Source organism: Cavia porcellus, unplaced genomic scaffold, assembly GCF_034190915.1.
Source record: "Cavia porcellus strain 051 isolate PalLab524CR breed Dunkin Hartley unplaced genomic scaffold, mCavPor4.1 scaffold_18, whole genome shotgun sequence".
Taxonomy (NCBI): domain Eukaryota; kingdom Metazoa; phylum Chordata; class Mammalia; order Rodentia; family Caviidae; genus Cavia; species Cavia porcellus.
Genome location: NW_026947501.1, coordinates 49,218,363 through 49,238,339, shown reverse-complemented (window position 1 = coordinate 49,238,339; position 19,977 = coordinate 49,218,363). Strand labels below are relative to the sequence as shown.

The 19,977-nt window shown below is 45.3% G+C and overlaps 1 pseudogene; it reads right to left on the bottom strand.

Annotated features, from left to right (window-relative positions):
* The window catches only part of LOC100725307 (interleukin-1 receptor-like 1), a 72,617-nt pseudogene that overhangs the window by 21,637 nt on the left and 31,003 nt on the right, over positions 1–19,977 (bottom strand).

The window sequence follows — 19,977 nt, the reverse complement described above, 5'->3', positions numbered from 1 at the left end:
CATGTAGGTGCTAATACATGATAACTTGAAACATGATATGATTTTCCTGTAAAAAATTTTTAATTAGGGATCTCCAAGCTGCAAATACATATTTTAAAACCTGAATGTCACTGTGTTTATTCATTGTTTGAGCAAATAGTATGTCTATTTAAACAGGATGGCTTACATTTTCCTCACTGGTACTATAGATCTCGGACTTCCTCAGCACTGACATTCTCACCACCTGTTTTTTTTCTTGGATTTTTTCTTAGCTTTTTAAAAAACTAGTACATGCTTGCAGTACATGCAGTTTACAGTCATCTCACGGAGTAGGTTCATGTACATACTGCAGCTGGTTTCTTTCTATTTATTTACTGTTTTAAATCTGTTCCCCTTGCCTCATTTTTCCCTCCCACTTCCTCCAGTTTCCCATTCCGATGTTCGGGCTTGTTGCTGTTATTAATCTTAACCCACATCATAGCATAGGATGTTTACAATCTTTGGGGTTATTGGGTTCCTGTGCATGACTGGTCTTTAGTATACTCCCCTCCCCTCCCCCTCCTCTTCACCCCTTACCCTTTTCCCTTGAAGTACTTCCCTATTGCAACAGATTCACCCCCAGCCCTGTTTTTCTGTCCTTTATTATTCTCTGTTGTACTTTGTCTCACTTTATGAGAGGTACTGCACGGTGTTTAAGCCTGTGTGCCTGATCTATTTCAGTCAACGGTATGTTTCCCAGGTACCTCCATTTTCCTACAAATCTCTCAAATGTGTCATTTTTATAGCCAAGCAGTGTTCCAGGATACAATGGTACCTCGGCTGACAAACTTAATTCTTTCCATGATTCTCATTGTAGAATTCATTCTACACCTTTGAAATTCAGGTGCAACTAGAGTCATGGGATGAATTCTGTGACTGGATTATGGAAGGAAATAAATTTTGAAGCAAGGTACCACTACATGTAGACAACACCTTTTCTTTCTCCAATCATCTGTTAATGCTATACAGTCTGCTTCCAAGATTTAATCACTATGAATTCTGGTGCTATTAACATGCGTGTGCACCTATCACTGGAGTATGATGCATAAAATTCTTTGGGGAAGATACCTTGCAGGGGCATTTCTGGGTCATGTGGAATTTCTAATTTCAATGTTGAGAACTCTCCACACTGACTTCCATAATGGTTGTACTGGTTTACATTCCCAACAGCAGTGGAGGAGGGTTCCTCTTGCACCACAGCCTTGCCAGCATTTGTTATTACTTAACTTCCTAATAATTGCTATTTATTCCGGAGTAAGATGCAATCTTAGGTTTGTTTTAATTTGCAATTCTTAGTGGTCAGAGATGGTGAGCATTTTAAAATATGTTTGTTGACCAGCAATATAAGTATTTGCATATGTGAAATAATTAAATCATAACCAAAAACTTTTGAGGCTACCGTAAGTCTAGAACATAGTATAAAATATACATATTAATTTCACATAATTTGTGACTGTAACCCACATTAGTCATCTTTGATTTTACTTTGGGTGCAAACTGTCTGTCTAAACAGCAGTGAACCTTGATTTTCCTAGCATCAGAATCACCTTCTGTAGTTTCTAGGAGAATTCTAAAATTTGCATGGAAAATTAAAACACTTAGAAAACCCAAAATATAAGGACAAAGTTGGAGAATCTTCACAACTTGACATTGAGACAAAATATAAAGTTATAATAATGGCAATAGTGTGATTTTGGTATAAAGCTAGACACATTGATTAAGGCATCAGAGTGGACACTCCAAAAGAGACTGAATACACAGAGTGCATCATTGTTTGGTAAAACCACCAATGCGAGCTTATGGGGAAGTTACGTTTTTTGGAACACAGAATGATGGGAAAACTGGCCATTTGGAAAAAACATCTTTTACATTATGCATAAATATAGAATCAAAAAGGTTCATATTACACAATGGAAAATCTCCATAACCTGTTGAAACATATTTTTAAGCAAGAAACAAAAATCACTAGTCATGGAATGAAAAATGACGAACTTGGACTTCATTAAATTGAAGAGAGTTTCTGTTCCTCAAAAGACACCACTGAAATTTCAACAGATTAAGTGGGCCACAGTGTGAGAGGAGCAGACACAATTCAGGGGTCTGATGAAAGATTTGCATCTGCTGCTCATAAATTAGTCTTAAAACTGACCAGAAAAGGCAAAGTAGTCAGTTTTGAACCGTCACTTTTAAAACATTGAAAGTGAGATTTCACAAAAGAAATAGATATCATCGGCAATAAATACATGGAAAATAAACCTGAAGCTATTAATTGTTAGGGAAATATAAACAATGATTCCACTTTGAAGAGACTGGCAACCCCAGGGGAGGGCGAGCTGTGTTCGGTCCAGGACTCTCCTGCATGGCTGACAGGAGCAGAACTGCAAAACTTGCAGTTTCTGACTGAACATTTACCATTTGGCCCAGGTGTTAGGCGAATAAAAAGATCTACACGCAAATGGACATAGAAGCTTGATTTACACTACTTGAAGACTGGAAATGACAGCTGTCCACAGATGTGTAAATGGGTGACAAAGTTTCTTTCAAGAAAAAGAGGAAACTACTCATTCTTGTGACACAAATCAACATAAGGAACATGAGACTAAATGAAGGAGGCCAGATTTAATGGAGCACCTGCAAAACCAGTGATGACCTGGGATAGAAGATGGGGGGCGGGAATTATTCTTTAGGGGAAGTAGGAGGAGAAATACACATGATGCCTGAACTATGATGATCATTTCGTAGACGACACATTTGAAAAGCTTACCGAGTTTCACTCTTAAAATGTGCATATGATAGCATGCATAGAATATATATGAATAACATAATAAAATAAAATTAAAGAACATCTGCCACAAGACCTAGTAATTCTACCACTAGTATTTGCTGAAGAGTATTAAGTCCCATGTCCACAAAATCATAAAATAATGTGTATGATTGCTATATTCAAAATATAGCAAATGTGTGCAAAAATGTAGACAAATCCAGCATGTCTATTAACAGGAAAATGAATACGAAAAGCAGAATGAGAACTACTCAGCAGCAGAAAGCAAGTCAGCCTGAAGAATCTCCTTCCTGGCCCGGTGCATCCCCAGAGCAGCATATTCGGTACCTGTGAGTTCCTTCCAAGTGAAAAATAAAGCCCTTCTTCCCTCACATTATGCCAAGCCAAGGAAACCAAACACGGAAGAGGACATACAATATTCTACGTTGCACTTACATGAAGACCAACCATAGGCAAAGAATACTCTGACATGCTAAAAGCCAGAAAGGATCCAAAAAAATTGTGTGGAAAGAGGTGGGAGCTTTCTGGGAAGGAGAAATATATTCTGCGATGTCTGAGATGGAGAAATCTGGTCGGGAACAACAGTGAAATCTCACTCAACTGAGCATTTGAAATCATTGCTTTTAATTCATGGTAGCTGTTTCTCAACAAAAAGCAACAAAATAAAAATTAGAAAGTCCCAAAATGCAGCAGGAAGGCCACGATACCAAAGGCCAGATTCATGTTGCAATCTGTCACAGCCTAAGAAATCACCACTGGAGGCTTGCCCAATATTTGTCAACAAGCTTCTCATAGTAAGTGATCCGTAAAGGAAACTGTGGATTCCTTGTAGAAAATAATTACAAGCCCAAGTTATCTTCACAACTTTCAGATAGTTTTGTCTCTAAATTTATTTCCATTTTTTTCCACTTAAACTTAAGAGCCAGCAGCCAGGTTGATGTCTGGTTTCCTTGGTGAGAGTAAAGAAGATATTTACAGTATTTAAAGAGGATGTCACATAGCACGGGGCAACCAGAAAGACACTGCACTGTGACAGGGGTGGGTCTCTCCAATCAGGTCAAGCTGGAGAGCAGACAGATTTCTGGAAAAAGAACAAATTCTGCCTCAAAACTGCAACCTAGAAATCCCACCTCTGCTTCTAACCTGCTGACCTGCAGGGTCAGTGTCAAGCCTGAAATGTCAACTCCTAATTCAATCTCTAGATGCCAGGTGGCTTGTGAATTACAGGCTTGCCAGTTTCCAAAATCACAAACCAATTCCTTCATATACATGACAGCCAGCTACTACCTAGGCAGACAGACAGATGGATGGATGCACAGACAATCTGCCTTTGATTCTGTTTCTCTACAGAAGCTACAACAATATCTGTCAGGGAGGCCAAGCAGACCACAGTTGTTTGATCTCAGTCTACTTTCAATATGACCACGGTCAACCACAGGACAATGCTGAGAGTGACTCAGGTCTCATTTAGAAGCGCTACCTGTTGAAAAGCAGAAATATTCGTTTGCCATGTGCTGCTGACACTTCTGGGAAATGGGCTTGCTCATACCTTCTGTAATTCTTTGGGTTGCAAGTTCCAAAGGGCAGATGTGTCCTTCCTTGGGACATGAAAGGAGCAAGAGAACCTGACTTGGTATTGACCAAGCACCTCCATGGTGCTTCCTCTGGGAAAGTCACTGTGGAGGACTCGGGAGCAGATCCAGCAAGGGACCATGCTAACCAGAAGGAAGGGCTCCTGGCTCAGGACAGGACACCGGCCCCAGAGCTGGTACCTGGCACAACTCTTGGGGTGTGCAGTGCCACATCTCCCTTCAGTCTCTACCAGCAGGTGCAAACAAACGTAAACGGTTCACATGTCTACAGCCTCGGAGCTCAAATAAAAGCTACAAGCAGTGGGAGATGAGAAAGAGGGCAGCAGCCATTACTGGGTCTCAGGTCGAAGTCCTCGTCTCTGAGTGGTGAGAAAGTACTCTGCAGGAAGCAGCCTGCTCAGGGCCACTGGTGCATGGGTAAGCAAGGAGCCCCAAGTCCTAGTGTCCAGTCTAGAAACCCCACCAACTCTGCCCGAGCTGGCCTTTTAAGAGCAAAATGCTGAACCTCAGACTCCAAGGGTGTCTTTCCCAGGCCACCTCTGCTGGAAATACTGAGGCTACAGCAAAATCCAAACAGAAAGGAGGCACACAGGATTCCAGCCCTTGTGGATTTGCACCTTGACAGGAAAACCTAATAAGCTATGTAAACAAGAAGACATTACTTATAAACTGGTCGAGGTGGGATACACCTCTGTTCCCAGCATTCTGGGGTGTCTGAATTAAGATGATCTCTTTGCAGGCTACACACTTATAAAAGCTTGTGGAACTGTTGCTGGAGTTCACGTCAGTGCACTATGTGATACTGTAGGTCCTCTTCTATGTTTGGTTTCCTCCCCCGAGGAGGCTGAGGAAGGAGGATTGTGAGTTCCAGCCCACGCTAGTGAGATCTTGTCTCAGAATTCAAAAAGGTTGAGGAGTCTAGTGCAGTGCTGGCACCCTACTATTGATCCCCAAACTTCCAATAAGCATAAAATATCTTAGATGGTGAAGCATTTAAGTAGAAGAATTTAGGGGGACCATCCCGTAGAATAGTCGGGGGACGATACTCTCAGGCCGTGTGACCTGCAAAAGCCACCAGGAAGGGCCCAGATCCCAGGCCGGAGTGGCAGGTGGGGCAGAGCCCTAATGCCTTGCTGCCTGGATGTTTGGGGTCATGCACAGAGCTTGTCCTGGCAAGGATGGAAGAGTGAATCAGAGGAGCCTGGAGGCCAGACCCAGAGGGGCCAGTGCTCCACTCCTACCCTGCAGAGGATGGACATGGAGACCACAGAGGACTGATGTGGGCTCTATTTCTTTTTCAAATATTTTTCTGAGTGCGTGTTCACAGTACATAATGGTGATACTCATTGTGGAGTTGGTACACACACATCTCACATTCCAATCTCTGTACATCTCTACCCCTCCCTCGGTCTTTGGTCCTCTTCTCATTTCCAGAAGATTTGTCTCCCTGTTTCCTGATATCTAGTACTTTGGGCTTTATTTTATTTATATTTATGTTTCTCATTGAAGAGAAACCATGCAATATTGATTGGGCCTTAGCTGAAGGATTTCTTTCACTAAGCATTATGGTCTCTAGGTGCACCGATTTTGCTACAAATGACCCAAGTATACCCTTCTTTATGGTAGAGCAGTGCTCCGCTGTGTGTAAACACCACATTTTCTTCATCCGCATATCGCCTGGTGGACACAGAGGCTGCTCCCAGGGTTCAGCTGTGGTGAGTTACACAGCTGTGAGGTTGGCTGCACATGGATCACTGTGGAACCTCTACTTGGTGTTAGTCTTAGAACATGCTGGGAACTGAAAATTCCCTCCAAGGCCTTGAGATGAGAGGTTGGAGCAGTTGGAGGGCTGCTAGGGTCATTGAGGGGGTGCAAAGGGCATGGAGGTAGGGGTGGTCATACACAACTAGATGTTGGATACATCTTGAGGATATGGCTAATCAACTTTCTTGATGGACAGAGCATCGGAGTGAACCAGTGGGAGCTTGAAGTTTTTTGGCCTGAGCAACTGCATTGCTGTTTACCGAGATCTGGAGATTGAGGAAGGAGGGCCAGCTTTCAGATAAGGGACCATCCTTCCTGACATGCTCTATCTCACATGTCTATCAGACACAGCAGGAAGTCCCAGGTCACCAAGGACATGAGCATTCATTTCTGAAGTTCAGTGGGGTAGAGGCAGAAACTTCGTAGCAGTGTTCAGAAATCAAACCCATGAAACAAGACAAACTCATCACAGGACCGGAAGTAGCGAGAGAGGCAGCAAGGCCTTGGTCAAGCTCCCCACACAGCTTTCCTCTTCCCTGGGAGATGATCTAAGCCCCTGCAGGGGTGTGACTGGGGATTCAGCAGGAAGAAGCCTGGAGCTGGAGACCCAGACCTGCTCCATGGTCTCCCCAACCCTCACAACAACTCCCCCAAAACAACTGCAACCAGAGCAGAAGGCCTGTGCTGAGCGTTAGCATCCGCATGTTTCCTTCAAGGGACAAAGGAAAACGCTTGGGGACCATCAAGATAAAAGTTAGATGACCCAAAACTGGGAGATGGCACTTTTACAAGAGAAGGAGACCAAGCAGTGGAGGCAGGTGGAGAAGGAGGGGACGCAAGGAGAACTGGGGTGTATCACGCACAGGTGCCGACTCCCCAGGGTGAAAGCAATCAGTAGGCACTGTCAACACAGACCCCATAAAAATAATTTTAAAAGAGAAAAGGAAAGAATGCAGGACAGGATTTTGTTGCTTCGTTTTTGTTTCTGTGGCATCTGCCCTTTTGGCTGTGGGGGCTGAGGCCAGGGCCGCCTGCAGGCTCAGCCATGCTCCTCCACTGCACTCCACTGTGGTCTCCAGAAAGAGATTTTAAAAAAAGAAAATCAAGAGGTCCGAAAGCCACCAGAAAAAGCCCACAGGTGTGTCAGCAGGGATCCTGCCTTCCAGCCTGGTGACTCACTTGTGAACAAAGGGCAGCCCCTACTGGCCGGTTCATACTTGTGTGTGCTCACACCAGCAAGCCATGCCTCGCACACTGTGGGGTGCTTTCACCCTGGGGAGTCTGCACCTGTGTGTGACCCATCCCACTTCGCATGCCTTCTATTACTTTGGAGTCAGATCCCTTCAAATGAGGAGGCGATCCCCGGGCAAGTTCTCTTCCACGTTTGAATTGCTTTTAGGGTGTTTGTTTCTTTTTCTTTTCCTTTTTTTGGTGCCTGCTCTTCATAATAACTGCTTTCTGGGACAATAGTCACATTTTAGAAATTGGTCTATCACAGTATATGTGTTTATAGGAAGAACTCAGTCTTAGCTACTTGAAGCAGGCGGTACCCATCCCAAGCCAAGGGGAAGGAGCTCTATTTGCTCCAGGAGCACCCAGCTGCCCAATTTCTCCTCTTCCAGTGGAGCCCTCATCCTGGCAGCCTCAGCTGGGGTTCAGAGTGGCCCCATGTTCAGTGGTGCAGCCCGTGGTTCCTCCATCACACCTTGACTACCAGCACCTGGGCAGGCACAGGAAAGCACTGACTGGCCATGGAGCATGGATGCCCCACCAGCACCTGGCACCCACTGTGTCAGGGGAGACATCCAGAGGCACAGCCCCGAGAGTGGATCCACAGCTATGGATATCCACAAGTGGACACCCGCCCTGGGACTGAGCACCCAGCTATCCACCCTTCTGTGATGTTTAGCGGGCATCAGCTCTCTCCTGTGTCTCCAGATAGAGTCACCATCCCTCCATGTGCAGCTCAGTCTCGCTCAGCCCACAGCCAGTCCTGGGAACTCAGCCTCCTGCCCAGAGGCTCCTGGTTCATGTTGCCTTGGGAAGCCCAGGCAACCCTCACCCCTAGTGTTAATCAGGTACACAGAACATGAGCCCCCTGGACACTGGGTGTTTTCCTGGGTCCCCAGAATTACCCTAAGAGTGGCAGGATGGGTTGCATGGAACATCCTTGGCTCAGGGTGTGGTGGTGATCACTGCAGCTGCTGCTCTTGTGACAAATGTGACAAGGACTAAGGTCCAAGAGGTGATAGAGATTGCCTACCCCTTCCTGACCCCACTTTTCCATTCTCCTCTGATATCAGCCCAGTCCTCACCCCTATCATTTTCAGGTTTCCTCCAAACAAGCAGGTTCTGTCCCTCACCGAGCTCAAGGCTGTACCACAATTGCACGCAGACATTCCCCATACATCCTCAGGTTTAGCCTCAGCTCTGCTCAGTGAGGCCTGCCCTGGTCCCTGTCTGTCCCCCATTGAGATAAACCTGGCTCAAAGTTGCCCAAAACTCTGGAGCCTTCCCCCCACACTTTTGCATTTATCTGCTTTTGCATTCCAAGAAAACTGAAATATTGGAAGGAGACAGAGCAATACACACCCATGTGGTTGTAAGACAAACTGCTTAAAGGACAGATGAAGGATTTTCTTGCAGGAAAAGTGAGTCTCTGAAAGCCAAAAGCACTATGTTCATTTGAGATATGGCAGCACACCGCCGAAGACAGAGGCATCTGGGTGGGAGACTTGTGGACCAGCCTCCTCCAACAACCTATTCGGGGGCAGTGAGCATCCCAGCTTCTGCCGGGACCCTGAAACATTCACACCAGCAGTGCGGAGCCTGTCTGCTGGGCAGAGATAAAGGCTCCCAGGGCAGGAAAGGGAAAACTAAAAGCAATTGGGTCTGCGTTCCTCAGGCTTTTATGGTGCTGTTGTCTCAGTACAGCGCTAGCTCTTCACATCCCTGGAATCTTTAGAAGCCACCAGCAAGCATGGTGTCAGCACCAATATGCAGGTTTGACAGGTAAGAAGCCCCAGAGTTGAGAAATAAGACAAATTACCAAGAGGCAGGGACTGAATACACACAGATCTACCTGTATCGAGTTTGTCTTTACTCCTTTACCAGAACAGGGAGAAGAAGGGGCTGGGGCCAGGGGAACATCAATGTTTGGCTTAGATCTGGAAGGCAGGCTTTTGTGGCCACAGCCAAGCTGGCTTCCACTGTCCCTAACCTGGAACAGACAGACAAGGAATAGGGACGCCTGGGCACACACTGTGGGGCTGGTTTATCACATAGGTGTGTTTTCTCCATTCCCTGGCAGCGGATAATGAGTGATAGATGGCTGTGTGGGAAATCATGTTTCTGATAGACACTGTAGATAAACAGCTGGGCTTACCATCTTCTCCTTGCTGTGGATTTCTGAAGCTTTTGTGTGGTATTCAGAAGTAAGGAGAAGAGATGTTTTTCTTTCTTGGTGGGATAGGGATCTTGACACAGTACAAGGGAAAAGGGGAGAGACTGAAAGGCAGATCTACTCAGATTGCTACTCAGACATGACACAGATGTAGTATTTGAAAGGATTTTGCCCCAGATGGGACACTGTAGGTGGAGGGAGGCTGGGAGGTGGAACCAAGGAGCTCTAACTTGAGGTCATCTCTCCCACCCCTAGGCAATTTACCTGTGGCGCCAAATGAATACCAGTGGGCTACCAGTGCCTCAGTAATGCCCCTTAGGTACCACCCCAAACCTAAGCTACATGTATGCCCCCACAACAAGGTCTGACGGAGAGAATGCCAGACCCCAGAGGGTCATGGAGTCTCTCTCCACATTCTTAAAATAAAGGCCATTTTTATTTCATACTTCTTATCTTTTAAGCCACGCCGAAAATTACATCAGATGGTTCCCTTCTGCACCGAAAATTCTATCAATATTTACAGACACCACATGTCAACAGGTCATCTTTCAAGTGATTTTGATGGTTCTTTTTTTGGATGCATGGAAAACTTTGGCTTTCGTGGTGCTGAGCAGCTTTTGAGGAGCACAGGATGGGACCATCAGCCCAGGTCCAAAGCCGGCGCCATGGCAAAGGTGAAGGCAGCGAGCAACCACCCTCTCCTGCCCCAGCTCCAGCAGGCCACACACCATCCTGATGGCCCCTGTCTCACACTTCCTGTGCTTCTCAGGACCACGGTCTGAGAATACTTTTCCACCTACAAATCTTTCCCTCAGCCCTTCTGGCCACCAGCCCCTCCAGTCAGGAGACCTTCCTGTCCCACCCTCTGGGTAAACTCCACCTCTGGATTTTGGTGGATCCAAGAAAAATCAGTCTGGCATATAAGGATTCTAAATGTAGGCTGCAGGCTCCCCACAGCTTTTGCCCTCAGTCTGATCTTTCCCCACACAGGAGCCCGAAGTTCAGTTCTACTCACACCAGATTTGAAAGGGCATCATCTTGGTTTTCCCATTAAAAATGTTATTTTTCTCTTGAGCAGAGGTGAGAGCAATAACTCTTTGAATAGAAATTTGAATAGAAATAGTCCATTCTGACCCCTTTAAAAGACATATTTTTCAAACAAAACCAAACAAAATCCCAAGGCACTCACCATCAGCCAGGCATCCTTGAGACCTTTCTTCCTTGCCTTCCCACCCAGTGTTCATCAACCCTACAAGTCAATTTCTCTAATAGCTTTATGCAAAATACAGTAGCTTCTCTATCTTTAAAAACCTCCCATTTTCCTTATCAGTTAAGATGCAGGAATCCAGTGATTGATAAACCTGTAGTGAGGAACTTTCTGGCTGGCAGGCAGCATCTACAGACTCACCATTTTCTCGCTTCTGTTTGAAAGCTCTTTAACAAGGCCCCACTTGCAGCTTAACCTTATCTCCTCCGTCTCTCACCTTTCGCCCTGTTCTACTGCCTTTGGGATGCATTTCTCAGAAAACCTCCCCACACTCATCTAGGTTCTTGTGCCCTCCCGTGCCCCCAGAGAGCAGGTTGTAGGTGTTACCTCCCCAGGGCTGAGCTCTGGGAGGAGCTCTGCACATTTCTGCAGCTCATCTTCCTGTGAGTCCCTGCATTGAACTTGTGAAGATTCTGACACATGTCGGCCTGGCAAGAGGACACCAGTTCCATGGACATGGATCTTGTGCGTGCAAGCCATGGGGACAGGCAGGAGACTTGGAGAGGTTATGACCCTGCCCACGGGAATCACTGGCACAAAGCCAAGCCAGAAACAACAAGCCCAGAACTGAGCCCTTGCCAGTAATAGACACTTTTATGGATGTGTATTTCATCTGAATTCTACAAACTAGTTTAAATTACTTTCCTAAATGTTGGTGGCTTTTGAACAATCAAAACAGGCCATCTGCCTGGCCTCTAACAAGGGAAAAGAACACTGGCTTTCAGCACATCCTGGTTTTTCTCTTTCCAGCTGTGTAGCTTTAGGAACATTTTCCAACTTTGCTCTATGTGTTAAACAATGGTCACTGCTGCTGTCCATGCACACTAATGCTGTCCATTTTATCACATGTCCACCCACTGCTCTGCACAATTATGTTTACAATTTTTTAAAAGAACGCTCCAAAATGTGTTTCAAAAGATGAACTTGTTGATGGCATGTGTCATCTGTAAATGTCACATTTGAGTCAGGCCAGGAGTGCAGCTTGGAGAACAGGCCTCACCTTTAATATGTCTCCTTTCATTTACACCATGTCAAGATTCCTGCCCCACCAGGAGACACCGAACACCTCTTCTGCTAATCATGGACACCACACAAAAGAGGCAGAAAGGTCACAGCAAGGAAAAGATGGTGCTATCCAGGTGGCTCCTGCGTGGCCTCTGTCAGAGGGGTGGTGTTTCGTGCAGTTATCTTGCATTCATTGTCCACTGCCAGAGAACTGGAGAAGCGCACTTAGCTGAACAGTTCTGAGCAGTTCTTACCAGATGTACCCAACGGTGCAATCCCACAGTGACAGGAACGCAGGAGAGGCTGAAATCCTGACCTCAGGGGACATCAGACTAGGGCAATGGGACAGATGCAATGCAGCATTTAATCAACCTGAAGTGTGGGGTGTCACTAAGACACAGCAGCCAGCAGAACCTCTTTGAAAGCTGAAGTGGGTTATTGAGAGTCTCTACCCCCTTTATCAGCAGTGGAAATGTTTTCGTCTTCCTGATTTGGTTGAGCTATTATTCAACCCTAATCTTAGGTCTCTTGATATCTTTTTCCACTGCCTGATTTTTACAATATTCACAAACCCAAAGGATCTCTGCTACGCAGCGTATCATCCAAACCATCTCTGTTACTCTCAGTGATGAACTGATGCACTTGAAATGGGATCAAGATGAGTCAAGTTTTCTGAAGGTCCCTCGCAGTAATTGTTAAATTCTGGGCCAATGCCCATCAAGGTCCTCTAGAGTTAGCACTAAAGAGGCCATGTTAGATCAGAGATACAGATGTCTACACAGCCATGACAGTGTCAGGACGTCTCTCCCAATTGATAGGTCTCTCTGAGAGGGCTTTGCCTGGTGTGGCCAGAGTCCCTGGCTGATGTGGCCCTATGCAGGGGTGGGGAGCTGAGCCTCTACAGGACTCGCCCGATGCAGCCTTGAGAGGAAGCATTCCTTGAGGAAGCAGCCCCCAGATGACAGGAGGCTCGAGAACACCTATGGCAGCTTGCCACCCGCAGACCCACCGGACAGCTCAGAAGTGTACAAACCTGAGCAACTGGAAAGAGAACAACAGACTGGTGCTCCTGCAAGAATAATGAAGTGTCTGAGATCCTGTGTGTGTGTGTGTGTGTGTGTGTGTGTGTGTGTGTGTGTGTGCACACGTGCGCAAGTCTAAATGGAAAAGATATCTTCGCTCTGTACCCAAACCAAAATGAGCTGCAGTCAGGTCCAAAATATTAATTGTGTTGATCCAGGAACACTGAATGCTTGTTGAAATATCACATTGTACAATGACTGCATGTTAATAAAATTTTTTTTTTTAATTTGACTAAATTCACAAGTTTGAGAAATTGGCCAGTCTGCCTTTTGCATTGGAAAACTAGTCCCACTCCCTAGCGGTGCCACTCTTGTGGCAGCTTGGACCCTCCATGACCCCAGCTGATTCCTGGACTCCCTTTCTCACAGTCGTTTTTGTCTCTAGCATAGTGTCCTAAAGCCCCATCTCTGTTCTGCCTAGTCTCAGCCCAGAACTCAAGCTCTTCCCAAGTTGGCGTGAAAAATTTGTTTACACCAAACATTCCAAAACTATGGTGCCTCCAGCCAGAGGTTTACACTGCAGGTGGCTGACCTGGTGGCCTCCAGGAGCCTCAGCCCCTAGGGCTTCATCCTGCTCTACACTCCTGGGAGGACTTGCCCATTGTGCTGACCACTGTCCCCAGATGGAGTCACCCAGACCCACCAAGGAGCTGGGCAGCTGGCGAGGTTGCACCTCTTTTAAAAAGAAGCTGAGGCGTGAACACTAACCTATTTTCCTCTGTTGTGCTGGCTTTTGGTTCCCCTGCCTGTCTGCATGATGACCCTTTTCCCCACATCTAGAACTTTCTGTGCTTTCACCTCCTTGCTATAACCACCAGCAAGGTTAACTGGTAAGATATGCCAGTGATCTCCAAAGGAGCAGCGCTCCTTAATGAGTAGAAATGTCCCAAAGGCTCATAAAGGGTTCCCATCTGTATGAAGAAAAGGAAGCTGTGGGACTGGAGTTCTAAGTGAAAGAATTCAAATCAAGACTATTAGGTCACTAGGAATTTTATTGGCCCATAAAGCCACAGTAGGTATGTCTTCCCTGGCCTAGACCCCTGCCCTCCTCACCACCTTTAATGGAAAATGACACTCAACTTTATTTCAGGTTCTGCCATAGGAAGTTCATTCAGATAGCATGTGTTTCAGCCAGGGGCAAAAGAGCTCCTGCATTGGGCTTTTTTGGTTTTCTTAGAGCAGGCCACCCTGAGGACCACCACCTGTGATCCCAGCATGTTCTGTCTCTCCCTAATGTAGACATCACCAGGAGCCACAGAAGTTCAGGAGCTTCATACACACCTTCCCCTCTCTCTAGCGTTTAGGAAATGTCCTTGTTGAGTATCACAGAGGCGAATGATTTGAGGCTTGGGGAACTGGAAACCATATGGAAACCTATGTTCACCTGGGAAAAAAGTAACTGGACTCTGAAAAACCTGATTGCGATAGTCTCTCTCCAGGCCTCTTGTAAATAGTAAGAGTATTAAGAGATGGGGAGGGGAAGGACCATAAAGAGAATGGAGATGGGTCATGTGCAGACCCCAAACCCCTTCCCCACATAATCCTCATGCGTTACACACATGCACAAATAAAAATAAAAACAAACAAGGAGATCAACATCTACCCTCATGGTGCTAAGTCATCAAAACCTAGAGCTCTAGAAAGTTCTCTCTAAGGCTGCTAAAAATTGGAAGACGGCCTTTATTTGTGGAAAGTCTCCTGTCCTGTTAACACACAGAAGACATTATGTTCTGAGGACAAATGCAGGTATCTTGAAGCATTCTAAGAAAATTTAGACTCAAGAAGGAAAGAGGGTCATGGAGGCAGAAATCTGGTTCTGGAGAGAACACAGACAGGCAATTCAGAAGGTGATTTAGTCACCATTCCAAGATGTCTGCCTTCAAGGTCTCATCCAATTCTTGTGAAAATCGCCTTCCCCAGCTCATGACACATCTTTCCAAAACTCATTTCCCAAAATAGTTCTGCAGCTATATAGCACACATTATCTAACAGCTACTGCTGTGACATCTGAAGCCTGTAGCAATGAATTGCGGGGGGCCAAAATTACCTTAAAACTATCTATTTCCAACAGCATAAGGAGTGTTCACTGGAGCAATTTTAAAGTGGACAAAATATCATAAGTGATAAAACCTCACATCGTAAAACAGAGCAATCATTTTTAAACATGTCCTCATACTTCCTAAGAGTGTGCAGGTTAAAATCATTGCGAGATATATAAATATATATAAATATAGATATAGATATAGATATGTGCACAAATACAGGTAGGTATGTAACAAAAATAAAAATTTGCTGACAGATATTTTAAGACATGTAAATGGAAAATCCTATGCTGCTATTTAACAAAATCTTTCTAAAGTTAAACTGAAGAACACATTAAGAATTACAAATATGGGCCAGGAATATAGCTCAGCAGTTCAGCACCTGCCTGGCAAGCACAAGGTCCTGAGATCAATTCTCAGCACACAAAAAGAACAATGAATCTAGGGCTGGGTTTGTCGCTTGGTGACAGCATGGTTGCCCAGCATGCAGAAGGCCCCCGCTCTGACCCCTAGCACCAAGGGAAACACAGCAAAACTAACTTTTTATCGCACATCACACATCACAGGCTTAGGAGGCAGGAGCTGGCACAGAGAAGGCTGCTGAGGCCTGGAGGCGGATGTCCTGGGTGGCCAGGGAGCTGGCGTGTGCACCCAGATTCCAGGATCAGGAGGCCTGCCTCTCACCTGTGTCCTCTCTGTCTTGACGCTCCTTCCAGGAATATTTCAGACCAGCCAGGAAAATATTAATAACCAGTCAGCTTAGAAGAATGAGTGATCTCTGTTTTAGGGATTCTCCTCCCTCAGGCCTTGTGTGGTCAGAGTCAGGAATTAAAATGATGTGGAACAATCAGACAGCTTAATAGCAAAGAATGGAAGTTTGGGAGTCATATGGATTATGTGTACGAACTTATCACAAGGTTTTTTTAAACAGACAGTTCCTGTCTGAGAGAAAATAAATGTTCAATAAATATTAAACCCAGCTTAGTCTTCATTCATAGAAATTTCACAATATGCACTATATAGTATGCAATATAAAAATAAATTAAAAGCAATGAACAAATTAAATTCCAAGTGATTTAGAAGTTTAAAAAGAAAGCCAAGATTCCACTTGCCTGGATGAGGAGAAGCTACTCAGAGAAAAATCATCTAAAAACACAGATCATTGGAAGAAAGAGAGAGACATCCTGATGCCAAAACCAACCTGAAATAAGAGACCTGCAGATCAAAAAAACACAAGCATAAGATTTTACATCATGGTGAAGCAGCCCAGAGGGACCCGCGGAAACTCGGCCAGTCCACAGAGCGGGGACCATCTGGGAAGTTCCCAGCAATCTACTGGATGCAGTAGCACAGCAAACTCAAGTGACTCAGCACAGATTTGGGGTGTAAGGCTGCTTGCCTCTTTTTCTTTCCTCCAAAGGACATTGCAGCCCGGCAGCAAATTTCACGGGCACACACAGGGACAAGTGACCAGGAAGCTCTCCCCAGCCCTGTGCCCACCAGAGCAGCTAGCAGGAAGCTCTAGTGACAAGGTCAGGAGCCACAGCGGCGGTGAGGAAGACAGGGAGTGCGTTGGCACCACTCAGCCTGCCTGGCTCCCAGTGGCATGAAAGAAGGACTTGGAATTTAAGCAGCCTTGAGGCCATGACAGAGAAACCAGCACATTCCCTGCCCCGCTCCCAGCAGCGTGAGAGGGGCCAGACAAAGCTGAGTGGGAGAGAGGAGGTTGTTCAAGGGCTGGGAAGGGCCGAGTGCACAGTGGATGGGGAGCGGCCTCAGGCTGTGCCACAGCTCCCAGGGGAGAGATGCAGGGACACACATGGTAAGGAGAGGTAAGCAGGCCACTGAGCACTTAGAGAAAGCTTCCGGCTGAAGACTGACCCAGCCCCACATCTGAAGGCTGAGATCAACCCTGCACCCAGCACTGACCCTACTGCGGACTTGGGGGGTTTCCAGGACAGAGGTGTCTCATTTGGACTCCACCACAGAACTGAGGCACCACTTTATGGTTTTGCTGTTTGCTTGTTTTGGTTTCCTTTTTCTGTCTTTTTTTGCTTAACTTTTTATTTTTAGTATTTGTCTTGCTTTGCTTGTCTGTTTTCTCTCTTTGCACTACGATCTTTTTTGATATTTGGATATCTTCACGGTGTGAGCTTTGTCTCTAGTCTTCTTGGCTCACCTCAATATTCTTTTGCTTCTCCTTCACTCTTTCTCTCCTGTCCTCATCTCCGGTTTCCCAAAGCTCAGGTGATTATCCTGTGTCCTTCACCCTTGCTTATGCTATATTGCTCTCCAATTATTGCTCTACACTTTTTTCTCCTATTCCTCTTGAGTTTCTGTCTGCAAACAAATGCACACAGGGTGAAATCACTCTGCTAAGGGGAAACTCACAGAATAAAGGTTCCTGGTTTAAGTGGGATCTCATTATATTACTGGAAATCTTGCTCCTATGGCTAAATATACCAAATTAATAGTTACCAAGTTTGTCAGTTTGTAGGCTGTGCTCGACACTACAGTTATTGCTGACTGTACTCCTTTAGCCAGGGTGTCATACATATTGTAGTCAGTTGTTCTGCCTTGTATGACAACACTGTGGTTGTCTGGGAACATAGCCATCACCATAGTTCAGAATCAAAGGACGAGGTATTGAGCTAAATGAACACCAACTTCTCACCCCTAATAAATTGGGAAGGCAAGATCTTGTGACAGACACAAAGACTAAGAGCCAGCGACACCTGGACCTCTGAGAAATAGACATTTCCTACGGAAGCCACAAACTGGTAATAAAGCTACCTATCCTAAGCAATTTACAAGCATTGACAGAGGAAACAAATTAAATTTTAAAACATGGAAAAGGACAAGACGAAGGGGAAAAATGCAACTCTAGACCTCCAGCTCACCCAGGACAAGTCCATGGGATTCCAGAAGCCTCTCACATGAATTTTCTGAAATGGTAGTAGCTGGGGAAAAAAAAAAACAAATGAGACAATAGAAAACAATTAAAAGTAATCTCTAGGATAAAAAAGAGATGATGATCAAAAGGAAGGACTTGCTCAGTGAATCTATAGCAAACACAGGTTAAAATATAGGAGAGCTCAGGAGAATGAGACAAAGCATGAATACCCAACACAGGAAAGAAATGGAACCCATGAAACACATTCAAACAGGTATCTGGGAGACAAAAGTTCCATGGAAAACATACCCAGTAACATGAACAAGGGGACATCAGAGTATCAGATACAGAAGACAGGACTGTGGTTAGGCATCATGAAAAGTGAAGCTTCTTAAACTACAAGTGACTGTGAAAAATCAAGCCCACAGCTGCAAGATGATGCAAAGAATAACATAATATTCCTAGAAGTCAATGAAAACGCGGGAGACAGCACATACAACATAAAAAACTATCCACAGAAATATTGGCAGAAAATTCCTGAGCATGGAGAAGTATTTGACATACAGATAAGTGAGACACACAGGCAGTGCTCCAGTTACCCATGACCAAAATAAACCTACACCAATGTATATCATAATCCCCGGAGAAATCTGAGTGGGGGACACACAGATTAATGCACTGAAAGAAAACCTCACCATAGTGTCTTTATTACATAAGACTGCTCAAAAAGGAAGCCTGCAGGCAGAAAGCAGGGGAAGAAATTCCCCGCTGACAGATGGTCACTAGAAGACACTGTGTGTAAGGGAAAGCCCAGTGTGCGGAGGGAAATGACACCAATCAGAACTCTAGATCTGCACCAAGACAGGCAGAGCGCTGGAAAGAGACGCTGTGCAGCTAAAGGAAAAGATTTATCACGTAGAGTTTCAGTCTCTTACAAGCTAATGGATCGCTGAACAGAAGGCTGATGACAGTGGGAGGCGGGTGAACGATTCATGCTGGAGAAAATGCACAGTAGGGACAGCACCACGCCGCGAGGAGGCGGGAGAGGAGGAAGGTGCAGTGGTGCGCAGGCAGGGCGCGAGTAGAGGGTCCAGGGTCACCTGTGGGGGGACGGTGCCAGCTAAAGATGTGCCCTGAACCCTCAGTGAGCAGCAAAATAGCGCAGCAAAGAGTTAGAGTGAGCAAGCCCACGAGGGAAGAAAACGGGAAACATAAAACTATACCATCAATTCCAAATAAAACACAAAAAATCGGGGACGAGAAATGAAAAATGTGAGAAACACAAAGGAATACCAAGATAAGAGTTTTAAACCCAACCAAGTCACTCATTATGCTAAATTCAAAGGGCCACAGAGCACCTCAACAAAACGTACAGTCAGATTGAGTTTACGAAGGGAAGATCAAAATATGCTGCTGATAAAAATCTAGCTCTAAATGTTAAAAGGAGGAAGAAAAAGCATTGTATAGCAATGCCAGTCAAAACCTTGGTGAGACAAAGTAGATTTTAGAGCCAAATCATATAAGATCAGAAATAAAGAGAATTATTTCCCAACAGTAGGATTAATCTACCTATGCAGTACAACAATCCTAGATGTTTGTCTTTTTAATTATGGAGCCTCAAAATGCATGGGGAAAACTGATAACATTGCAAGGATACACAGAAGTCTTGAATTACAGTCGGAGAGGTCAGTAACCTTCTCTCTGTAACTGAGGGATAGAAAAACATGGATATAAAAGGCTCGAAAATGCTGTCAACCGACTGGACACAATGACATTTATCGAGTTTTCTATCCAGCAGTGACAGGAGAGACTCTTCTCAAGTGCACATGGAGTGTTTATCGCCTTGAACACGATCAGGTCCCTAAGCCCAGTCCCGATGAGCTCAGGAGGACTCCAAGCATGTGAAAGATGTCACCGGTCAATGAGAGTTAAGCCAGAAAATCGGTGACAGAAGGATATGGACAGCTTTTGGCAACTGAGCAACACACCACTGAGTCAGTTCTGGTTCAAAGAGGAATTCAGAAGTGAGGCATTTTGAGCTGAATGAGAGCAAAAACACAACAGAGCGACACTTGGAAAGTGTCTCTAAAGAGGGAAATTTACAACACCAAATCTCCATGTTAATAAAG